The sequence below is a fragment of the Chrysemys picta genome, chromosome 20 (assembly GCF_011386835.1).
Source record: "Chrysemys picta bellii isolate R12L10 chromosome 20, ASM1138683v2, whole genome shotgun sequence".
Taxonomy (NCBI): domain Eukaryota; kingdom Metazoa; phylum Chordata; order Testudines; family Emydidae; genus Chrysemys; species Chrysemys picta.
The window spans coordinates 8,285,986-8,305,245 of NC_088810.1; the positions used below are offsets into that span (position 1 = coordinate 8,285,986).

At 57.6% G+C, this 19,260-nt stretch overlaps 1 protein-coding gene and 1 long non-coding RNA gene across 2 annotated transcripts in view; one reads left to right on the top strand and one right to left on the bottom strand.

The window, feature by feature from the left end:
• LOC103307386 (B-cell receptor CD22-like) overlaps positions 1-19,260 on the top strand; it is an 88,766-nt gene that overhangs the window by 32,608 nt on the left and 36,898 nt on the right. The gene's annotated exons all lie outside the window — the stretch shown is intronic.
• The window catches only part of LOC135976859 (uncharacterized), a 53,816-nt gene that overhangs the window by 3,837 nt on the left and 30,719 nt on the right, over positions 1-19,260 (bottom strand). The window lies entirely within an intron of this gene.

Here is a 19,260-nt window from a genome sequence, read left to right on the forward strand (position 1 = left end):
CAGTCAGGGGACAGGGAGCAGGGAGACTTAGATAGGGGGTGGGGTCCTGGGGGAAGTTAGGGTGGGGGGGTGTCTCAGGAGAGTGCAGTCAGGGGACAGGTAGGGGGTAGGGGAATTCCGAGGGGGGTGGGAAGTGGGAGGGGGCGGGGCTAGGCGGCACCCCGTGTCCTCTTTTTTGATTGTTGAAATATGGTAACCCTATGCTAGTTCATCATTTATCAGGAAGGCATTCCCTGGGAAATATCCCTCCCTCTTCCCCCGTCTAACTTCACCACCTCAACCAAGCTTCACAATCATCATAGCTGTGAACAGTATTAAATTGTTTGTTTAAAACGTGTACTGTGTGTATATCTATATAATATATTGTTTTTGTCTGGTGAAAAAAATTTCCCTGGAACCTAACCCCCCCTATTTACATTAATTCTTATGGGGAAATTGGATTCACTTAACATCGTTTAGCTTAAAGTCGCATTTTTGAGGAACATATCGACAATGTTAAGGGAGGAGTTCCTGTACACTTTGCGCCTAGAAAGTGATGGCCATTCATATGTAAGCATTTGTTAACAGTTATTGCATCATGGCATCTGAGATTATTTCTTGGCATCTGTTAACTTTTAGTACCTTCTTGGATAGGTAGAAAAATAGAAACAATAAAAATTTCTATTTGACAATTCCTAGCAAGACAGCAAGAAAATGGAGGATTGTGAACAATCCGACAAGAAGGGCAATAAAGAAAGCAGACAAATAAATGCAAGTGTGATGGGGTGTTCACCCCACACTTTCCTTGAAAGGGTTAATGCAGACTGAGAAGAGGGCTAATTAACCCACTAGGCCACAGCGGAGAGGAATCAGGTGACTAAGCAATCCACTGATTGAATGAGGAAGCCAGCTGAGGAGGGGATTATAAAGGCTGGAAATTGGCAGCAAAGGAGGGGAAAGTCTGTAGTCACTCCCTGGGAGAAGGGAGGTGTGTTTGGGCTGGCAAACCCAGTGAGAGGAGAAGCCAGGACAGGGCTCAGGGAAAGGCAGTAAGGCCGAGAAGGGAACAGGCTTTGATTGCTGGCTAGAGGGTCCCTGAGCCAGAACCAGTGTAGCGGGCTGGCCCGTGTTTCCTTGCCAGCCATTGACGGAGTGGCACTCCAAGCAGCGGCGGCTCCGGGCACCAGCACTCCAAGCGCGTGCCTGCCGGTCGCCGTGGGAGCAGCAGTCAGGCTGCCTTCGGCGGCATGCCTGCGGGAGGTCCGCCGGTCCTGCGGATTTGGTGGCAATTGGGCGGCGAGTACGCCGAAGCTGTGGGACCGGCGGACCTCCCGCAGGCATGCCTCCGAAAGCAGCCTGCCTGCTGTGCTTGGGGCGGCAAAAAAGTTACAGCCGCCCCTGAGTACAAGGCAGTGAATGGGAAGACTGCTTAGGACTGCTGAAGGAAGACCTGCTCTGTTCAATATCTTCATTAACAACTTAGATATTGGCATAGAAAGTACGCTTATTAAGTTTGCAGATGATACCAAACTGGGAGGGATTGCAACTGCTTTGGAGGACAGGGTCATAATTCAAAATGATCTGGACAAATTGGAGAAATGGTCTGAGGTAAACAGGATGAAGTTTAACAAAAACAAATGCAAAGTGCTCCACTTAGGAAGGAAAAATCAGTTTCACACATACAGAACGGGAAGAGACTGTCTAGGAAGGAGTACGGCAGAAAGGGATCTAGGGGTTATAGTGGACCACAAGCTAAATATGAGTCAACAGTGTGATGCTGTTGCAAAAAAAGCAAACATGATTCTGGGATGTATTAACAGGTGTGTTGTGAGCAAGACACGGGAAGTCATTCTTCCGCTCTACTCTGCACTGGTTAGGCCTCAACTGGAGTATTGTGTCCAGTTCCGGGCACCGCATTTCAAGAAAGATGTGGAGAAATTGGAGAGGGTCCGGAGAAGAGCAACAAGAATGACTAAAGGTCTTGAGAACATGACCTATGAAGGAAGGCTGAAGGAATTGGGTTTGTTTAGTTTGGAAAAGAGAAGACTGAGAGGGGACATGATAGCAGTTTTCAGGTATCTAAAAGGGTGTCATAAGGAGGAAGGAGAAAACTTGTTCACCTTAGCCTCTAAGGATAGAACAAGTAGCAATGGGCTTAAACTGCAGCAAGGGAGGTCTAGGTTGGACATTAGGAAAAAGTTCCTAACTGTCAGGGTGGTTAAACACTGGAATAAATTGCCTGGGGAGGTTGTGGAATCTCCATCTCTGGAGATATTTAAGAGTAGGTTAGATAAATGTCTATCAGGGATGGTCTAGACAGTATTTGGTTCTGCCATGAGGGCAGGGGACTGGACTCGATGACCTCTCGAGGTCCCTTCCAGTCCTAGAATCTATGAATCTATGCAATAAGGACTGAGTAAGGATGTAGTAAGAACTGAGTAGGAAGGACTGAGAAGGCATCTAGTAAAGAATGATTAACCATGTAGTAAGGACTGAGTAACCAAGTAGTAAGGACTGAACAGCCACATAGTAGGGACTAAGGCCCAGCTTTACAAAGGTATTTAGGTGGCCAATGTTGCAGAGAGGCCCAAGTAGGACTTACCAAGTCTTACACAGGTTAGGTGCCTGCAGCTCATGGCAGGTCAATGGGAGTTAGGCACCTAGCTCTGGCACTTTTGTCAAGCCCAAGAGGCACCTACCTGCATTCAGGTGTCTAAATACCTTTGGAAATCTTGGCCTAAGTAGATGTGTAGTCATATAATTATCATCCCTAGCTCTTAGTAGCCTTTGTCATCAGTCAGTCTCAAAGTACTTTACAAATGAGGTATGGTGGGGAAACTGAGTCACGGGGAGGGTAAGGGACTTGCCTATGGTCACCCAGAAGGCCAGTGGCAGAGTTGGGAATAAAACACAAGTCTCCTGAGGCTCTGTCTAGAGGCTTTATCCTCTCGTGAATGACAAGCCAAAATACAGAGACTCTGTGTAGTAGAGACTGTGTCACCATGTGGTAGGGATGGAGTAACCGTGTAGTAGGGACTGAGTAACTGTGCTTCCCCGCTCTTTGAGCTGTGGTCAAGTGATGGTGTCTCGGCAGATCACAAAGATACTCATGGGCATTGGGCAGGTAGCTTTCGGCATCATCTTTACCCTGGTGAAATGAGCACCAGCTAATAGCGATACATGTGGGGACCCCCTTTTGGACAGGGATCCTGGTAAGTCCTAGTGGTGGGGGCTTCGGGGTGTGTGTGTGAAAAGGAGGACATTGTCTCCAAATCCTCACTGTAGCGTGGTTTAGCCAGCCAGCACCGTGCCCTGAACCCGGCTTCCCGGAGCATAGCCAGTGGTCTTTGGAAGCCCAACTGGCACAGCCAGGGGTGGCAGAGTGGTGACTGAGGCACTGGCTGTGGGGCTTGGAGAGCCCCCTGACCTGCCGCTGACCTGCTGGGTGAGCTCGCATGTCCCTTCTGTGAGTCCTCCGGGTGGCCACTGGCTGTGTGTCTGTGCAGAGCCCCGACCTATCACAGGGGCTTCTTTGGCCCCCATCCCGCAGCACCTGGACCCCTCCCCCATCTTCAACTGAGTCCCTGTGGGGCAAACAGAGCCTCTGGCATGGGGGGAAAGGGAAGAATGCAGAACCCAGAAACCCCCTGGCATGGAAGGGAGGGGAAGTGGGGGACACATAAGGCCTTTGGCATGGTGGGAAGGGAGCCTCTGGGATGTGTAATGAGCTTGAGTAATGTGTGACCTCTCCCCCTCCCCCCCCGCCGTGTATTGATCCTCACCCTGCCTGTGAGGGAGGGAGTGCCATTATACCTAATGCATGGAGGGGAAACTGAGGTACCAAGCGAGTGGGGGGCCCTGGGATGGTCTCACCTGTTGGGTGAAGAGTGGGCGGCAGCTTTCACCCATCTCTGCTTTTCCCCCAGTACATCCTTTCGGGGTTCATTTGTGTGGCGGCTGCCAAGAACCCCAAGATCTCACTGGTAAGGAATGAGGTTTTTGTCCCCTGTTTTTTGAGCCAGTTGGAATATATTGGGGTTTCCCCCCAGGGAAAGTTAAATGAAACATGAAAAATTTGGGGGGGAATTCACTGCAAATTCCAAAGGGAAATTTTGACTTTTTTCCCAACATTGAAAATTCTCATTCAACAACTGCCCAAACGGCTGAAAATTGAAACATTTTACCCAAAAACTGTCACGAAAGGAAGAATTTCCAGGGGGAAATTGCCCAAAATTGAAAAATTTCAGCCCAAAACAGCCACCAAAAATTCTCCCCCCCCCCCCAGGTTTTTTCAGACGGAAACAGCAGCCCACCCCAAACAGCTAAAAACGGCCAATTGACTGCCAAAATTTGCCCAAGAAAGAGCAAATTTGTAGCTGGAAGGTGCTAAAAAGTGCAGGGAAAATGAAAAATGTCTACTCAAAATTGCCCCAAAGCCCAAAACGTTGCTACTGAAAACTGCAGCGAATGGCTGAAAGCCACCCGTTTCGGGCTGAAGATTGTAACGAGGAACAGAAGAAGAGCTCTGGAGATCAGGCTGGCTTGCCTCTTTTCCCAGCGGAAGCTGGGATCTCACCCGCCTTGTCTCTCTAGACACTAAAATCTCCACCGACCTGCTGTACCGTGGAGACTGGGCACAGGCCGAGGGCGTCTGGAGGGGTGCAGGATTCAAGGGCAGGAGGGTGGCTGGGGGGATGCAGGGGTGGGAGGTGTGGGGTGTGTGGATGACATAGCTGGGCCTCCTGGCCCCACGTCTCTGACGCCTTCTCTCCCAGGTGAAGGCCATTCTGGCTATGAATACCCTCAGTGCCATAGTGGCCAGAGTGGGCATCATCCTCTATTCGCTCTCGTTTATCTTCTACTACCCGCACGGAACCTACCAGTGGATCGAGGAGTCCAAGTCCTGCGCGTCGATCTCCCGAGTGCCTGCGGTGAGTCCGGCCGCCCCCCGGGCCGGCCCAGCTCTGCCCCACAAAGCTGGGGGCACTGGTGCTATCTGTGACCCTGCTCATCAGGCCGTGGCCCAGGAGTTGTGACTGATGCCCTGAACGCCATTAGGGGGCGCCATGCTGCAGAGACGGGGCAGGGGCTCAATGGAGGGCACAGCGCTGCAGGGAGCAGGGTGGGAGGTCCCTAGCGGGCGCCATGCTTAAGGGAGCAGGGCGGGAGGATCAGCAGGGGGCACTGTGCCACGGGGAGCGGGAGGATCAGTGGGGGGCGCCGTGCTGCGGGGAGCGGGAGGATCAGCAGGGGGCGCTGTGCCGTGGGGAGCGGGAGGCTCAGCAGGGGGCGCTGTGTCATAGAGAGCGGGAGGCTCAGCAGGGGGCGCTGTGCTGTGGGGAGTGGGAGGCTCAGCAGGGGGCGCCGTGCTGTGGGGAGCGGGAGGATCAGCAGGAGGCGCCGTACTGTGGGGAGCGGGTGGATCAGCAGGGGGTGCTGTGTGTATTGTCAGTCAGTCCCTTGTGGATCTCCCCTGGCCAAGATACCATGCCTGGGGTGGCCACGATTCTCCTGGTCTTCACCATCCTGGAGTTCTGCATCTCCATCTCCAGTGCTGCCTTCGGGTGCAAAACACTCTGCCGGGACAGCTACAGCGACATGGTGACAGCCTCTGTGCGAGGGGCTGGGGGGCTGGGAGCCAGGACTCCTGGGTTCTATCCCAGGCTCAGAGAAGGGAGTGGAGTCTAGAGGTTAAAGCCAGGGGTGAGGACTCCTGGGTTCTATCCCTGAGTATGTGAAAAATTTGTCATAGAATCTCAGGGTTGGAAGGGACCTCAAGAGGTCATCTAGTCTAACCCCCTGCTCAACCCCAACTAAATCGTCCCAGCCAGGGCCTTGCCAAGCCTGACCTTAAAAACCTCTAAGGAAGGAGATTCCACCACCTCCCTAGGGAACCCATTCCAGTTCTTCACCCCCCTCTAGTGAAAAATTTCAGGTTTCAGAGTAGCAGCCGTGTTAGTCTGTATCCGCAAAAAGAACAGGAGTACTTGTGGCACCTTAGGGTATGTCTACACTACGAAATTAGTTCGAATTTATAGAAGCCTGTTTTATTGAAACCGGTTGTATACAGCCGATTGTGTGTGTCCCCACATAAAATGCTCTAGGTGCTCTAGTCGGCGGACCGCGTCCACAGTACGAGGCTAGCGTCGACTTCCGGAGCATTGCACTATGGGTAGCTATCCCACAGCTATCCCACAGTTCCCGCAGTCTCCACCGCCCCTTGGAATTCTGGGTTGAGATCCCAATGCCCGGATGATGCAAAAACAGTGTCGCGGGCGGTTCTGGGTACATGTCGTCAGGCCCCTCCCCCCCCGTCACAGCAACGGCAGACAATAGATTCGCGCCTTTTTACCTGGGTTACCTGTGCAGACAACATACCACGGCAAGCATGGAGCCTGCTCAGCTCAGCTGAGCTCACCGTCACCATATGTCCTCTGGGTGCCGGCAGACGTGGGACTGCATTGCTACAAAGCAGCAGCTGCTAACTGCCTTTTGGCGGTAGACGGTGCAGTAGACTGGTAGCCTTCATCGGCGATCTGGGTGCTGGCAGCCGTGGGGCTTGCCTTTTGACAGTAGATGGTGTATTACGACTGTTAACCGTCCTATTACAAGTTGGGTCATCGCACGTTAGCAGAGTCTTCCCCGAGGACCCGATCGTGCAATAGGCCTGAAGACCATCGTCATACACTAACTGCCAAGCGCCCAGTATTTGCTGCCAAGCACCCAGAAAGATGCCAAGGGCTATCAGTCACGCTGCACCGTCGTCTTAAGATGTAAAAAATAGATTTGCTCTGTATTCATTTGCTTCCCCCTCCCTCCGTCAAATCAACGGCCTGCTAAACCCAGGGTTTTCAGTTTAATCTTTGGGGGGACCATTCTGTGTGACAGTTGTTTGTGTTTCTCCCTGATGCACAGCCACCGTTCTTGATTTTAATTCCCTGTACCTGTACGCCATGTCGTCACTCGGCCCGCCCTCCCTCCTTCCCCTAGTCCGTCAGATTTAAATTTTATTAGAGAATATTTAAAAGAAATAAACGATACAGAAAATTGGAAGCGTTAGTTGTTGGTCATTGGGGGTAGCATACAGAGTATGGGGGTATGTTGGTGTTTTGGGGCTGGGCAGCACACATAGTATATACACACTGCAATGTCCCCAATGAGGGGTGGGTAACCGGTGGGCGGGATCAGGACACAGTCGATAAACGGTGAGGGTCTATCACCCATACGGGAGGTAGAGATAGTCATGGGTATAAGTAAGCGGGTTGGGTAATGGGGATGGGGTGACCCTTACGTGGCGGGATTCAGCTAGGTTTGGTGGGTTTAGGGCTCAGAGGATAGAGTCCAGCAGGGGGTGTGTGTGGGTGCACGAGGTCTCCCCGGCTCACTCTTGGTATTGGCGGTGGCCGGTGATGTGCTCGATGTAAATGTCCCGGGACCAACGGATAGCGTCCGAGACCATTAGGCGTCTCATGAGCCGCGCGTAATGATGGCCCACCCCACAGGTCCTCAGCACGCGTTCGTTACACGGGTCCCAGGCACCCAGGGCCCCAACGAGCAGAGCGTCGACGTGCACCTCGTAACCCTTAGTCCGCAGGGTGTCAGCCAGGGGGGCGTATTTTTCGAGCTTGCGGGCTCGGGCTTCGCGGAAGGCCGGGGTCCTGTTCTCGAACGGAATCGCTACGTCGACCAGGATGATCTTTTTCCCCACCTCGTCCGTGACGACGATGTCCGGGCGCAGCGGGCTGTCGGTGCCGGGGACGGCGCGGTTGACGGTGATCTCTCCCAGACGCGGGTTGATGGCCTTCACTAGACGGTCCTGGACGGCGTTGTGGCGTAGCTGCCAGGCTCTGGCGTGGGGCTTGCAGCAGCATAGGACGTGGGGCAGGGTTTCGTTGACGTACCCGCACTTCCTGCAACGTTTGTCCCGGTTCCCGTGGCGGATGGCACCGTTGAGCGGGACGCAATTCAGCCGGGCGCGGTGGATGAACCGCCAGTCGGCGAACCGGGTGAAGCTGCCTGTGGGGAGGAAGTGGTTGCTGGAGTCCCATTTGCTGGTTACTTCGAAGACTTTACCCTGGTCCGGCTTTTTCTTCAGGGCGTCCACGTAGAGCGCGTGGACGGCGGCCTTCAGCGATCTCTCCAGCACGCCTCTGGCTCCGGGGGTGACGATGATGTTGTCCTCCGTTCCGATCCGCGGTATCAGGACTCCCAGCTCCTGCCGTTCCTCGTTCCATTCCCAGCGGCAGCCCAGGCGCTTTCCCAGCCGGCGCGTGGCAATGCGGGCGCGGGTCCACAGCGAGGCGAAGTCTCCCCTGTCCCGGGCGAAGTCGCCATCCAGGGAGCCGCTCATGAAGGTGGCCACATCTTGGTCGGAGGGAGGTCTGCCGATTCGTTTCTCGGTGGCGGCGTGGAGGGCGGCCATTGCAACGTTCTTCACTTTGGCGTCCGGGCACGTCAGGAGGCGGAAGGCGTGCGTGAGGACCGCAACGTCACAGAGGTCTCCCATACGGGGGACGCCGGCACCACCGTGCCTGTGCTTGATGTATACGAGTTCGTTGCTGGCTCTCCGGGGCAGGGACATCCAGTTTTTGACCAGCTTCCGGATGGCGTTGTCCGCCTTGTTGAGGGGCACCTTTGCCACGGCGGATCCCCTCAGGACGAAGGCGATGCGGGGGATCAGGAAGGTGTTGAGGGCGTTGATCTTCTGCCACGGCGCCAGCAGGGATGTGTCGATTTTGGCGACGTCCTGCAGGATCCCCCCGATGGTGTCTTCTGGGGTCTGCTGGACGCGGAAGCCTGTCGGTGTGCCGAGGTGTTGGTACGCCTGCCCCTCCGCCAGAGGAACGACGGACTCGCCCTGGATGAGGAACTCCGTCATCAGTACCGAGTCCCTCTTGCTCCCGTCAACGTGGAGGGACGCACACTTCTTGGCGTTGAAGCGGAGTCCCGTCCAGTCCGCGGCTCTTCCGATGGTGTCGAGCATGCCCTGGAGCCTCTCGGGGTCGTCCGCGATCAGGACCAGGTCATCCGCATAGGCCAGGACGCTCACCCTCTCGCCGTGCAGGTCGAAGCCGTCGCCGCCGTCGGAGATCGCCCGCAGGAGCGGCTCCATGGCGAGGTTAAAGACGATGGGGCTGAGGGGGCAACCCTGCTTCACGCCGCTGTGGATCGGTATCTCTGCGGTCTCCCCTTCTACCGATCGGATGGTGGTGCTGCAGCCCTCATACAGCTCCCGGATCAGGTGGAGAAAGGTCTCTGGCATCCCAAACTCCTGTAGGGTGTCGAAGATGTGATGGTGGGGGATGGACCCGAAGGCGTTGGCCAGGTCGAGCCACGCTATCGAGCACTGCCTCCGCGTTCTCCTGGTCGTCTGGATGACGGTCTGGAGAAGGAAGTTGTGCTCGTAGCACCCCTCCGACGGCATGAAGCCCTTCTGGGCAGGGCTGATGGCTCCCCCGGTCGTCGCCCACTCCGTGATCCTGGCTGCCAGGCAGCTGGCGTACAGTTTGTACATGGTGGAGCAGAGGGAGATGGGTCTCCAGTTGCTGGGGTCATCCCGCTCGCCCTTCTTGGGAATCAAGACGGTCATGGCCTTCTTCCAGGAGGTGGGGGAGCGGCCGAAGCGCTTGCACAAGTTAAAGATGGTGGAGAGCAGGAGGCAGCCGGGGTCCCGCTTCTTGAGGAGGCTGTAGGGGATGCTGTCTTTTCCGGGTGCAGTGTTCTTGGTTCTGGAGAGCCTGGCCGTCACCTCTTTAGGGGTGAAGTCGGCCTCCAGGCCATCCGCGTCGGGAATGCGGGGCAGGGGGCGGAGGCACTCCGGGCGCTGCGCGTCGTTCCTGGGCACGCCGCCGAACACTCCGAGGAAGTAGTTGTAGAGGCGCTCGGGCGGGATCGTGCAGTACGACGGGGGCCCGTCGAGGATCTCTCTCACGGCCTTGAGGCGGTTTGTACGGTACATCTTCTGGATCCTTGACGCGGCTGCCGGGTCGAAACGGCGGCCGGTGTTCCTCCTTCCAGCTCCCCTGGTGTTGTTGTCATGGTGCGGGGCGGGCCGTCTCGGGGCAGGCCGGGTGGTCTCCTGGTTCGGTGTCCTCCTGAAGGCAATCTCCGCGGACAGCTCGCGGGTGAGCCTGTCGACGAGTGGGTCAAATTCCGCGAAGGAAGCTGTCGCTTGGAGCTCCTTGATCCAGGCGGCCTGCCAAGGCGTGGCTGGCCTAGACTTTGGCCGCTGGCCCTCGGGCTCCTCAGTCGGCGTGGGTCGTGGGTTTGCCGTGTGGTCAAGGGGTTGTCTCACTGGTGGGTCGGGGGACTCCTCGGTTGGGTCCCGGGGCGTAGTCGCTGGTGGGGTAGGATCGTCACTGGTTGTTGGCGGAATCTGGACCGGGTCAAGGGGGGCGGGGGTGACGCCAGGTCTTCCGTGTGCGGCTGCTGTCTGGGGGGTTGTCACGGGAACGTGTGACCTTCTGGCAGCAGGGACCGGCCTGGTGGCCTCTGGGGCCGTGCCGGTCCGCCGGACGATGGGGGTCTGGTGCCGCGGCCCGGTTGTGGCGTTGACTCCTCTGGCAGCAGTAGTTTGTGGAGCGGGCTGGGGGGTGGACCCCGTTCCCTCGGCAGGCGGGGTTCGCGGTGCAGGTTGAGGGGTCGCATTAGCTCTTCCTGCGGTTGGCGCCCGTAGGGTGGCCTGGGGACCGGCGTCGGGTCCGCGGGGGGCGGGATTCCGGGCGGCCACGCGTGGCGGGGCGCTGACCCTTCTTGGGATGGGGTTGTGCTGGTTGGGCGACGGGAGGGCGCTGAGACGCCTCAGCTCAGAGAGCTTACGGGCTACCTGGGTGGATGTGAAAGGTGTCCAGCTGGCAGGGGCTCGGTCAACACTGCCTGCTGTGGGAGGTGCCGTCTCGATGGTGGATCCCTGGTCCAATGGCTCGGGGGTTGGAGTGGGTTGTAAGGTGGCGGTTGGCGGGGGTGCCCCGTTTCCACGCGGCGCGGGAGCAGTGGGCCGGGGCGCAGGGGGGCGAGAGGCCGGAACCGGAGCTGTCGCTGAACGGGCTCTCTTGCAGCTGGCCTGGTGTGTCTTGCATCTCTTCTGAGTGTCGAAGGGCAGGTTGCAGAGGGCGCAGCTGAAGGTGGTGGATTTGCCATGGCACCTCTTCAAGTGCCTGGTGACTCCTCCGAGGAGGCGGAAACGCCGGGGCGGCGAGCAGATGGGGCAGGTGAGCGCATCAGCGGCAAGGGGGTATGTGAGGTAGATGGTGTCCTCGTCACCCCCCTGCGGAGCAGGGGTCCCAGTGGTAGTAGAGGTTTCTCCAGTAGGGGTGTCCCGCTGGGGGTCGGGCGGGGACTGCTGGGGACCAGGGGGTGTGACTGGTGCCCGCCGGGGGACAGGGGAGCTGTCTCGTGGTGGCTGGAGCTGCTGGGGAGCAGGGGGCGTGTCTGGGTACCGCAGGAGGACCGGGGAGGCATCTCGTGGTGATTGGGGCGTGTGGCAGAGTTCCCTTGGCAGCCGGGGGACGTGGGGTGGGGTGTTCAGCAGTTGTGGCTGCTGTGGGGCGGTGTGGGGGTCTCCCGTCGGCTGGAGCAGCAGGAGCGTGGAGGATGTCCCCGGCGGTTGGGGTGGCAGGGGAGTGGTTGGGGGGTCCCCCGGTGGCTGGAGCAGCTGGTGGACAGCGGGGGAGTCGCTCTGCAGCTGGAGTGCCAGGTGATGGGGGGGCAGGTCTCCCAGGTTCTGCGGCAGTCGGCGGGCAGCGGGTCGGGGTCCTGTCCGCCGGGGCGCATCAGTGGGCTCCTCGGGCACTGTGAGCGGTGGCGGCTGGAGCGCAGGGTGGGAGGCCCCCTGTGGCTCAGGCGGTGGAGGCTGGGGCAGGTGGTGGGGATCCCCTGGCTGCATAGGCGGCAGCTGCGCGGGGCAGGAGACCCCCGGGGGCCCAGACAGCGGCGGCCGAGGCGGGTGGTGGGGATCCCCCGGCTGCATAGGCGGCAGCAGCGCGGAGCAGGAGATCCCCAGGGGCCAAGGCAGTGGTGACTGGGCCACGTGGCGGGGCTCCTCGTGTTGCCTGAGCAGCTGCAGCTGGGGAGCGGAGCAGGAGTCCCCTGGCGGTGGGACCAGCGGTGGCTGCGGGGTTCCGCGGGGCTCCCCGGGCTGCCCAGGCAGCGGCAGCCGGGGAGCGGGGCAGGAGTCTCCGGGCGGCAGCCGGGGCACGTGGCGGGAGTCCCCGAGCGGCGGCGGCGAGGGTGCGCCGCGGGTCTCCCCGGGCCGCTCGGGCCGCGGCAGCCGGGTAGGGGGGCAGGAGTCCCCAGGCAGCCCCGGCCACGGCACGCCGCGGGGCTCCACGGACCGCGGCAGCCGGGGCGCGGGGCGGGAGTCCCCGAGCGGCGGCGGTGGGAGTGCGCCGCAGGGCTCCCCGGGCCGCCCAGGCAGCGGCAGCCGGGGAACGGGGCAGGAGTCCCCCAGCGGCGGCGGCGGAGGCGCGCCGCGGGGCTCCCCGGGCTGCTCAAGCAGCGGCAGCCGGGGAGCGGGGCAGGAGTCCCCCGGCGGCGGCGGCGGCACGCCGCGGGGCTCCCCGGGCTGCTCCGGTAGTGGCAGCCGGGGAACGGGGCAGGAGTCCCCCAGCGGCGGCGGCGGAGGCGCGCCGCGGGGCTCCCCGGGCTGCTCAAGCAGCGGCAGCCGGGGAACGGGGCAGGAGTCCCCCAGCGGCGGCGGCGGAGGCGCGCCGCGGGGCTCCCCGGGCTGCTCAAGCAGCGGCAGCCGGGGAGCGGGGTAGGAGTCCCCCGGCGGCGGCGGGCCGCAGGGCTCCCCGGGCTGTTCCGGTAGTGGCAGCCGGGGAACGGGGCAGGAGTCCCCGGGCGGCGGAGGCGCGCCGCGGGGCTCCCCGGGCTGCCCAAGCAGAGGTGGCCAGGGCGTGGGGCAGGAGTCCCCCACCGGTGGCTGGGGTAGGAGCAGCTGGAGCACATGGCCCGGCTCCCCAAGGTGGACACGCGGCAGGGGCTGGGGCTCGGGGCAGGGATCCCCCGGCGGCCGGAGCAGCTGCGGCTGGGGCGCGTGGCGGGGGTCCCCAGGCTGCGCCAGGGGGGGCGGCCAGGGCGTGGGGCATGGGTCCCCTGGTGGCATGGGCGGCCGCTTTGGGGAGGGGGGGCAACCCCCCGGCGGCATGGGTGGTGGGGGAGCCGCGGGAGAGTCCCCTGGAGGGGGTAGGTGCTGGGGCTCAGTGGAAAGGATACTTGGCCCCAGGGGCAGCAGATGGTCAGCGGGGCTCCTCTCCAGCAGCTGGGACACGTGGGGACGGACTCCTGGCGGCGGCAGCAGCTGGGCGGCAGTGGATGTCCCGGGCAGCAGGGGCGTGGGGAGGCAGTCTCTCCGCGGCTGCGGCTCTTCCCGCGGCAGGAGCGAGGTGGAGCAGGCTCCCCGTGGTTGCAGCCGCTGGCGGTCGGCTGCAGGTTCTTCCAGCGGCTGGAGCACTGCAGGGCGGCCTTCTGGCGGCTGGGGACCGGGGTCTACCTTCCTCCTCTCGGTGGTGTTCCTGCAGGCTGGTCTGCAGATGGAAGAGCTTTCTGCAGCAGCATCTTGGGGGCGATTCTCCTTGTCTTCGCACTTCCCTCTGGATCTGCTGGATTGCCATGGCTCTGAGACACCGAGAGTCTTCTTTCGGGTAGTGGTCTGAGAAGATCTCCGGGGAGGACCAGGCGTAACAGCCGGGAGCCTGTGTCGAGCAACAGGCTGTGCTGGGACAGTGGTCGGAGCTTTAGGTTGCGTGTTAGGGGTTGCAGGATGCATCCCAGGGCACCATGAGCTCTTCAGGATGGCTGATACAGTGTATCAGTAGAGATTCAGATTAAACTGATATAGATCTAGGTAGTAGCGTATCATGTTCAATTAATAAAGATTAAACTGATAAGAACAGACACTACACTTGGACCACAGCTCAAAGAGTGTGACAGTTGTTTGTGTTTCTCCCTGATGCACAGCCACCGTTCTTGATTTTAATTCCCTGTACCTGTACGCCATGTCGTCACTCGGCCCGCCCTCCCTCCTTCCCCTAGTCCGTCAGATACTACTTTCGCGCCTTTTCTTTGAATTCTGGGTTGAGATTCCAATGCCCGGATGATGCAAAACAGTGTCGCGGGCGGTTCTGGGTACATGTCGTCAGGCCCCTCCCCCCTCGTCACAGCAACGGCAGACAATAGATTCGTGCCTTTTTACCTGGGTTACCTGTGCAGACAACATACCACGGCAATCATGGAGCTCGCTCAGCTCAGCTGAGCTCACCGTCACCATATGTCCTCTGGGTGCCGGCAGACGTGGGACTGCATTGCTACACAGCAGCAGCTGCTAACTGCCTTTTGGCGGTAGACGGTGTAGTGTGAGTGATAGCCATGGGGCTGGCAGCCGTAGGGCTGCATTGCACCAGCCCCTTGCCCTTTGGTAGGTGATGGTATATTATGATTGGTACCCATCGTCGTCATACTGGAGTGGCTGTCAATCATGGCCACCTGGGCAGACATGCTACTGTTTCGATGATGATGGCTATCAATTGTAATATACTATTTTCTGCCAATTGCCCAGTATTGTCTGCTAAGCACCCAGAAGAGGCCGAGGGCGATGCTGGGTGCTGGCGGACGTGGGGCTGCATTGCTACACAGCAGCAGCCCCTTGCCTTTTGGCAGACGATGGTATATTAGGACTGGTATCCGTCATCATCATACTGGAGAGGCTATCACTCATGCTGCACCGTCGGCTGCCAGCTTAAGATGTAAAAAATAGATTTGTTCTGTATTCATTTGCTTCCCCTTCCTCCGTGAAATCAACGGCCTGCTAAGCCCAGGGTTTTCAGTTTAATCTTTGGGGGGACCATTCTGTGTGACAGTTGTTTGTGTTTCTCCCTGATGCACAGCCACCTTTCTTGATTTTAATTCCCTGTTCCTGTACCTGTACGCCATGTCGTCACTCGGCCCTCCCTCCCTCCCGCCCTCCTTCTCCTGGTCCATCAGATACTACTTTCGCACCTTTTTTCTGACCAGGCACCATAGCTAGCACTGGGATCATGGAGCCCGCTCAGATCACCGCGGCAATTATGAGCACTATGAACACCACGCGCATTGTCCTGGAGTATATGCAGAGCCAGGACATGCCAAGGCGAAACCCGGACCAGCCGAGGAGGCGATTGCAGCGCGGCGAAGAGAGTGATGAGGAAATTGACATGGACATAGACCTCTCACAAGGCACAGGTCCCAGCAATGTGGAAATCATGGTGTCACTGGGGCAGGTTCATGCCGTGGAACGCCGATTCTGGGCCCGGGAAACAAGCACAGACTGGTGGGACCGCATCGTGCTGCAGGTATGGGATGATTCCCAGTGGCTGCGAAACTTTCGCATGCGTAAGGGCACTTTCATGGAACTTTGTGACTTGCTTTCCCCTGCCCTGAAACGCCAGGATACCAAGATGAGAGCAGCCCTCCCAGTTGAGAAGCGAGTGGCGATAGCCCTGTGGAAGCTTGCAACGCCAGACAGCTACCGGTCAGTCGGGAATCAATTTGGAGTGGGCAAATCTACGGTTGGGGCTGCTGTGATCCAATTTGCCAGGGCAATGAAAGACCTGGTGATATCAAGGGTAGTGACTCTGGGCAACGTGCAGTCAATAGTGGATGGTTTTGCTGAAATGGGATTCCCAAACTGTGGCGGGGCCATAGACGGAACCCATATCCCTATCTTGTCACCGGAGCACCAAGCCACCGACTACGTAAACCGCAAGGGGTACTTTTCAATGCTGCTGCAAGCCCTGGTGGATCACAAGGGACGTTTCACCAACATCAACATTGGATGGCCGGGAAAGGTACATGATGCTCGCGTCTTCAGGAACTCTGCTCTGTTTCAAAAGCTGGAGGAAGGGACTTTCTTCCCGGACCAGAAAGTAACCGTTGGGGATGTTGAAATGCCTATCGTGATCCTTGGGGACCCAGCCTACCCCTTAATGCCATGGCTCATGAAGCCGTACACAGGCAGCCTGGACAGGAGTCAGGACCTGTTCAACTACAGGCTGAGCAAGTGCCGAATGGTGGTGGAATGTGCATTTGGACGTTTAAAAGCGCGCTGGCGCAGCTTACTGACTCGCTCAGACCTCAGCGAAAAGAATATCCCCATTGTTATTGCTGCTTGCTGTGCGCTCCACAATATCTGTGAGAGTAAGGGGGAGACCTTTATGGCGGGGTGGGAGGTTGAGGCAACTCGCCTGGCCGCTGATTACGCGCAGCCAGACACCAGGGCGGTTAGAGGAGCACAGCAGGGCGCGGTGCGCATCAGAGAAGCTTTGAAAACGAGTTTTGTGACTGGCCAGGCTACTGTGTGAAACTTCTGTTTGTTTCTCCTTGATGAACCCTCCAAACCCCCCCTCCCGACCCGGTTCACTCTACTTCCCTGTAAACCAACCACCCCACCCCACCCTCCCCTCCCGCTTGCAGAGGCAATAAAGTCATTGTTTTTTCACATTCATGCATTCTTTATTAGTTCCTCACAGAAGTAGGGGGATAATTGCCAAGGTAGCCTGGGATGGGTGGGGGAGGAGGGATGGAAAAGGACACACTGCATTTTAAAACTTTAACTCTTATTGAAGGCCAGCCTTCTGATGCTTGGGCGATCATCTGGGGTGGAGTGACTGGGTGGATGGAGGCCCCCCCACCGTGTTCTTGGGTGTCTTGGTGAGGAGGCTATGGAACTTGGGGAGGAGGGCTGTTGGTTAAACAGGGGCTGTAGCGGCGGTCTCTGCTCCTGCTGCCTTTCCTGCAGCTCAACCATACGCTCGAGCATATCAGTTTGATGCTCCAGCAGACGGAGCATTGACTCTTGCCGTCTGTCTGCAAGCTGACGCCACCTATCGTCTTCAGCCCGCCACTTGCTCTTTTCATCCCGCCATTCAGCCCGCCACCTCTCCTCTCGTTCATATTGGGCTTTTCTCATCTCTGACATTGACTGCCTCCACGCATTCTGCTGTGCTCTATCAGCGTGGGAGGACATCTGCAGCCCCGTGAACATATTGTCCCTCGTCCTACGTTTTCTCTTTCTAATGTTCACTAGCCTCTGCGAAGGAGAAACATTTGCAGCTGGTGGAGGAGAAGGGAGAGGTGGTTAAAAAAGACACATTTTAGAGAACAATGGGTAAACTCTTTCATTACAAGGTCGCATATTTCGGCTTGCAGGCAGCCATGGTAGGCCACAGTGTTTTGGCTTTTTTAACCTTCTTAACATGCGGGAAAGGTTGCAAACAGCAGCGCATTTCCCATATCAAGGATGAATTGGGTTGTCCATTTAAAATGGGTTTTCAATGTAAAAGGAGGGGCTGCGGTTTCCCGGTTAACATGCGGCACAAACACAAGTAAACCACCCCCCCCCACACACACACACACGATTCTCTGGGATGATTACTTCACCCCTCCCCTCCACCGCGTGGTTAACAGCGGGGAACATTTCTGTTCAGAAGAGCAGGAACGGGCGCCTCTGAATGTCCCCTTAATAAAATCACCCCATTTCAACCAGGTGACCGTGAATGATATCACTCTCCTGAGGATAACAAAGAGAGATAAGGAATGGATGTTGTCTGCATGCCAGCAAACACCGGGACCATACGCTGCCATGCTTTGTTATGCAATGATTCCAGACTACGTGCTACTGGCCTGGTGTGGTAAAGTGTCCTACCATGGCAGACGGGATAAGGCAGCCCTCCCCAGAAACCTTTTGCAAACGCTTTGGGAGTACATAAAGGAGAGCTTTCTGGACTTGTCCCTGGAGGATTTCCGCTCCATCCCCATAAACGTTAACAGACTTTTCCAGTAGATGTACTGGCCGCGATTGCCAGGGCAAATTAATCATTAAACACGCTTGCTTTTTTGTGTGTAATGTTTACAAATATTTACAAAGGTACACTCACCAGAGGTCTCCTGTGTGCCCTGAGGGTCTTGGGTGAGTTCGGGGGTTACTGGTTCCAGGTCCAGGGTCACAAACATATCCTGGCTGTTGGGGAAATCGGTTTCTCCGCTTCCTTGCTGCTGTGAGCTACCTACAGTACCTCCATCCTCATCTTCCTCGTTCCCCGAACCGTCTTCCCTGTGTGTTTCTCCAGTGAGAGAGTCATAGCACGCGGCACTGCTGTGTGTCCCTGTTATGGCCTCGGTCCTTCATGGCCTTGGAGATCTTTTCTAATACTTTTCCATTTCTTTTACTGCTACGGAGTTCAGCTATCACTGCTTCATCTCCCCATATGGCGAGCAGATCCCGTACCTCCCGTTCGGTCCATGCTGGAGCTCTTTTGCGATCCTGGGACTCCATCACGGTTACCTGTGCTGATGAGCTCTGCATGGTCACCTGTGCTCTCCACGCTGAGCAAACAGGAAATGAAATTCAAACCTTCGCGGGTCTTTTCCTGTCTACCTGGTCAGTGCATCTGAGTTGAGAGTGCTGTCCAGAGCGGTCACAATGAAGCACTGTGGGATAGCTCCCGGAGGCCAATAACGTCGAATTCCGTCCACACTACCCCAATTCCGACCCGCAAAGGCCGGTTTTATCGCTAATCCCCTCATCGGAGGTGGTGTAAAGAAACCGGTTTAAAGGACCCTTTAAGTCGAAAGAAAGGGCTTCGTAGTGTGGACGTGTCCAGGCTTAATTCGATTTAACGCTGCTAAAGTCGACCTAAACCCGTAGTGTAGACCAGGCCTTAGAGACTAACAAATTTATTAGAGCATAAGCTTTCGTGGACTACAGCCCACTTCTTCAGATGCATCCGAAGAAGTGGGTTGTAGTCCACGAAAGCTTATGCTCTAATAAATTTGTTAGTCTCTAAGGTGCCACAAGTACTCCTGTTCTTCTAGTGAAAAAGTTTTTCCTAATATCCAACCTAAATCTCCCCCACTGCAACTTGAGACCATTGCTCCTTGTTCTGTCAACCCATCTTCTTTTTAGGTCAGTTGACAGATGTAGGAACCGCCCCCGCTCCCCCCGCCCGTACTTCCCTAGGGGAGTTATTCCATGAACAATTTGTGTCTGTGCACTGCCCTATAGGGCTGCATGGGAATGTGGGGAGATGGAGGGAGGAGTAGGGGCTACAGGGGAATGTGGGGGGGCAGGGGAGTGGTTGTCCCAAGGGCTGTCCCTCATGCTCTCCTCCTGTCTCTCCCTCCAGTCTGTGGTGATTTATCAGAACATGGGGCCCCAGCTGTCTTCGCCAATGACCCCCCCAAAGCCCCACCCCCTTACCAGGACACCCAGACCCCCTGAGCCGTGCCCCACGCCAGCTGCCGGCC